Source organism: Neopelma chrysocephalum, unplaced genomic scaffold (genome assembly GCF_003984885.1).
Source record: "Neopelma chrysocephalum unplaced genomic scaffold, ASM398488v2 Primary Assembly neopelma1_137, whole genome shotgun sequence".
NCBI lineage: Eukaryota > Metazoa > Chordata > Aves > Passeriformes > Pipridae > Neopelma > Neopelma chrysocephalum.
In genome coordinates this window covers 15,664-20,800 of record NW_020897799.1, presented here as the reverse complement: position 1 = coordinate 20,800, position 5,137 = coordinate 15,664, and positions in this window count along the sequence as shown.

The following is a 5,137-nucleotide window of genomic DNA, read 5'->3' as shown; positions in this document are numbered from 1 at the left end:
GTACCCCATCCCAGCCTGTACCCCATCCCAACCTGTACCTCACCCTGTACCCCATCCCAGCCCGTTCCCCATCCTGCACCCCATCCCAGCCTGTACCCCATCCCACCCTGCACCCCATCCCAGCCTGTACCTCACCCTGCACCCCATCCCAGCCTGTACCTCACCCTGCACCTCATCCCAGCCTGCACCCATCCTGCATCCTATCCTGCACCCCACCCTACACCCCATCCCATCTTGTACCCCATCTGGCACCCTATCCTGTACCCCAACCTGTGCCCCATCCCAGCCTGCACCTCACCCTGCGCCCCATCCCAACCTGCACCCATCCTGTGTCCTATCCTGCACCCCAGCTTCACCCCATCCCAGCCTGCAGCCATCCTGTGCCCCATCTCAGCTTATACCCCAACCTGCACCCCAACCTGTACCCCACCCCATCCCATACCCCATCCTGCACCCCAGCCCCGCACCCTCAACCCCACAAAACAGGGGCACCCCGTCCCCATGGGGGACACAGAGGCTGCCTAGTGCAGGGAGAGCATGTCCTGGGTGACCCCACTCTGGGGGGGCTGTGAAACCATCTGGGGGGCATCTGACCCAAGAGATCCCCATGCGGGATCCTCAGGGACCCACCTGTGGGACTCCCATGCGGGGATTCTAAGGGGCTGTGCCCTGTGGGACCCCCGTGCACGGATTCCAGGGGGCAACCATGCCTTGTGGGATCCCCATGCAAGGATTCCCGGGGGCTGTGCCCTGTGGGATCCCCGTGTGGGGGGATGCTGGGTGGGGGAATCCTCCCAAAAGACCCCCATTTAAAGATGCTGAGGGGGCAACTGTGCCCTGCAGGACCCTCATGCAGCGAATCTGGGGGTTGTGCCCTGTGGGACCCACATGCAGCGATTCTAGGACCCCGTGTTCCAGGGGACAGCCATACCCTGTGGGACTCCCATGCAGGTATTCCAGAGGGGGCTGCCCACTGCCCCTTCCCCAGCCCCCCAGGGATTCCCAGAGGTTGAGGGGTCCCTCTGGTGCCCCCGGGGGTGGGTGCCGGGTCCGGGCTCAGCGGGGTCCTGTCCTTGAGCCGGCGTTGTTTGGTATGCGGGAGCCACCGCCAGCTTCAAATCCCATCGACTTCCAATGAGCAATGCCATCAATAACGGCTAATTGATGGCGCGGCCGCTCCAAATCAGATTCCCCGTCCCCTGAATCCAATTGATGGCTCCGCACCCCGCAGCCGCCGCGGCAGAAATTGAATCTATTCAAGGAATGGGCTCCATTAGCCCGTCCCTTCTGTCTCGCCATCCCCCCGCCTCGGGGCCCCCCCGCCCTCCCCCCCAAACCCCGTGCCACCCACGCCAGCCTGGGGTGCCACGGGGAGGAGCGGGGGGTGAGGATGCCGAGTGCCCCCGTGGGGCAGCCCCAGGTGAGTGGGAGTGAAACGCTCCGAAATTAGGAAGGAAAAATTTATCGCCTGGAATAGCAAGTGATGGGAAATGTTAATAGGCAGCGCTGAGATGGAGAGCGGGATAAAGAGCCGTGCCGTGCCAGAGGCTGGGAGCCACGATGGGCAGCGAGGTGGGGGCACAGCACGGCCATACCGACCCCATACCCCGGCTCACCAGCGGGACAGGGACCGTGGGTGCATCGTGGCACCGGGAAGAGCCTGGGCATGGTCTCCCAGCCCCGTGGTGCTCCCCCAGCAGCTTCCACTCCTGGCGCTGGGTCCCTTATCTGGCCACGCTGCCAGAGTCCCCCCAGCCAACCATGCCAGGACAGGAGCCCCAGAATGCCCCCAACACCCCTCACCACCCTGGGGTGAGGATGAGGTCAGGCACGACAGCCATCCTGGGGCAGCCCTAGGACACACAGGGGGGGACACGGGGCATGGTGTCCCCCCCAGAGGGCTGGAAGGGAGGAGCACGGCCCCCCCAGGGCAGCGGGGCTCATCCCTGCCTGTCCCCCATGGGCAAAGGGCAACGGCTGCAGCGCCCACCCAAAGAGCTGCCGAGAGCATCCCGGAGATGGGAAATGGCTCCGTGTCACCATGGAAACGGGGCCACCGGCTCGCCATGCCGAGGGGACACGTGTGCTGAGGGGACACGCGTGCCGAGCCCCGAGGAGCAGGGCACGGGGTGTGCAGGGCATCAGGCACAATGCACTGGACGCCGAGCACTGGCCACGGGCTCCTCTGGACCCTGGGGCCACGCCACGGAGCCCATCACCCACCCCGGGCCAGCTCCCTCATCACCCGGTGGTCCCAAGCACTCAGAGCGATGCCACCCCTTCGTGATGCCGCCCTGGCGTGATGCCAGCCCGGCGTGATGCCACCCTGGCTGGGCAGCTCCGTGCCACCGCGGCGGTGCTGAGCGCAGGGCACGGGCGGGCAGGGGCGGCTGTTCCCCCGAGCAGCCGCCTGATGATGCGCATCGTCAAGGTTATAATTTAGCAAAACACTCAGCGGGGGCTTGGAGGGAGCGGGCCCGCACCAGCTAATTAACCGGAGCCGCACGCACCGAGCCTGCTCCTGCCATAGCAATGAGGGCGCGGGCACCGGGCTGGCGCCAGCACAGGGGTTGTCACATCCCACCCGCATCCCGTGGGATGGGGTGAGCGGCCACGGCTCCGCTGGCCAGTCCCAGCTGATGGATGGGAACAGTGGGCACTGATGCGTCCACTCTGGGGGCCGGGGTGGCGGGTGGTGTGGCAGGGAGGGTCACCGGGGTGTGGGGACGTGGGCACGGACAACACTGCCTGCACCATCACCGTTCTGGGCTGAGGTGTCTGTCTGTCTGTCCTTGACTGTGTCTGTCTGCCCATGCCCTTGTGCGTGCTGGAGTGCCCCCCTCCTCCAGCCCGATGTAATCCTGATGGACAATAATCCCACTGTGCTGGAACATGGATGGGCAGGAGCTGCCCTTGCTGCCAGCACTGCCTGGACCTGCTACATACTGAGGGCCTGTGGGGTCCCCATGTTGGGACCCTCTCTGGATCCCGTGGAGGACAACTGGGACCTCAGTGGGTGGGTGCAAATGCCCTGGTGTCACCACCCCAGCATGCTATGTCCCCATCCCTGGGGCAGCCAGTGAGGACAGGACATGGAGTGGGCTCCCAAGGGCGCCCAAGTGGGTGCTGCGGGGTCAGCCACAGTGCTGGGTGCCAGGGTGCCACTGTGGCACCCAGCATGAGTGGCTCACACCGCCCTCAGTGCCATCAGGCCCCGCTGGCCACGCGTCCACTGGGAGGATGCTGGGGAGATGGAGAGGTTGGAGCCCTGGCACATCTCAGGCCCCGCTCACCACGTCCATCGATCTGCCCTGCGCTCCTTTGATCCTCAGGCCGCTAACGAGCTTCCCTGGCAAAGTTACCTCGTTAGCTGTGCCAGATCCCGGTGCTGCCTGGCCAGCGTCTGGCTCTGCCAGGCACAGGCCTGGCGTGCCCTGCTCTGCCACGGGCAGTCCCCTGGATCCCTGCGGTCCCAGCCCGGGCACAGGGACAGGATGGGCAGGTCCCAGCAGCTGGCAGGAGGATGGTGTGGCCGGCCCGTGGCCAGAGGCAAATGCAGCACAGGCAGATCAATGCACTGAATTATTGTGCAAAGGAGCACAAAGTGGCTGCGACAGCAACACCCCGCATGAGGGGCACGGGGGCCGCGCTCACACCCGGGCACGGGACCCCCACCCAGCCCAGCTGGAGCGACTGGGCACCCACTGCCAGGCTGCAGCAATGCTGCACCCACCCAGGGTCCTCTGCCACTGCCTTGGGTGGTGGGTGCCAGCGGCACGGGGCACCTCACTCCCCCCAACACCTCTTGGTGCTCTCCCGGTTGTCCCTGATGGTGCCACCAGCGCCACCTTCTCTGTCCCCTGCTCACCACTCCCCTCCCAGCAGGGCAGCATCACCGGGTCGGCAGCACAGGGCTGGGGCAGCCGCAGCTGGTGGAGGGACCCCCCGTTCTCACGGTGATCCCTGAGCCCCCGGTCCCTCTCCGAGCCTTTTCCGAGCGATGCATTATTGAAGCCCCCCCGTGCCGTGGCTCACGGCCGCCGTGACGGCAGGCGCTGCATCAGACCTGATGAATATTTCAGGCCCTGAATCTCCTGCGCCTGCACGCTTAGCCCCGGCCCCCCGCTGCCCCCCTCAATTTATTAGCTCATTTGATTCTCTGCTCTTCTGCCTGGCACCAAGGGCACAGCGTGGCGGGGGCACTGTGTGGCCTGGCCCCTCTCCCTGGGGGGGGGTCACCCACCTCCACGGCTCCTGCCTGGAATGGGGTGGGGAGGGGCTGACCCCAAGGGGCAGGGGGGTGATCCCGGGGCTGGTGGCCCATTGCTGGTGCAGAGCTGGACTATCCCCACACTGCCAAGCTGTGGGTTCCTAGGGTGGCTCTTGTGTTCCCTGGGACTCCTGTGCCCATCCCTCTTTTTGCCCTGAGGGGCTGCAGTTCCCCTGGCACCACTGCCTGACAGGTCAGGGCAGGAGCGTGGGGAGAACCCGGGGCAGAGCATGGCATGGACCTGTCCCCATCAGCCCCAGCCTGGCACCCCCTGGTTCACTCCCACTTCTGCCAGTGCTCCCAGATCCCGATTGTGCCACGATCTACGTACAGTGGGAGCAGGATATCAAGGCTGCCTGTCACCCCCTCATTGAAATAATGTCACTTAGGCACCCCCAAACACCTCGCAGGGGATGCTGAGGTGTCACAGCCAGGAAGAGCAAAGCATTGTGCTCCAGGGCCAGTGGGGAGCCAAGTGCTGGGGCTGGCAACCACAGACCCATCTCAGCGTCCTTGTCCCTTCCCCGGGGAGCTGTAACAGCCGTGCTGCAGCGGGGCCACGTGCCAGGCCCCCGCCATGCTCACCCTGCCCACGCCACACGGCTCCCACCTGGCACGGCCCTCACGCCCTCTGGCACATCCGTGCCGTGGCCATGCCGGAGCAGGAGGGGCTGGGAGCGAGGTGGGGCTGCCACCAGCGGTGATATTGGAGTGATCTTGAGGCCGGGAGGGAGGTTTGCCATGCGGGAGGCAAGGAAAGGAGCCGGCTGAGTCACCCACTGCCGGCTGCTGACTCAGGCGCTTCCTGCCAGGTAGTCCCGGCTGCTGGCGTGTGGGCTGCTGGGACATGGGATGTGGCAGAGGGGA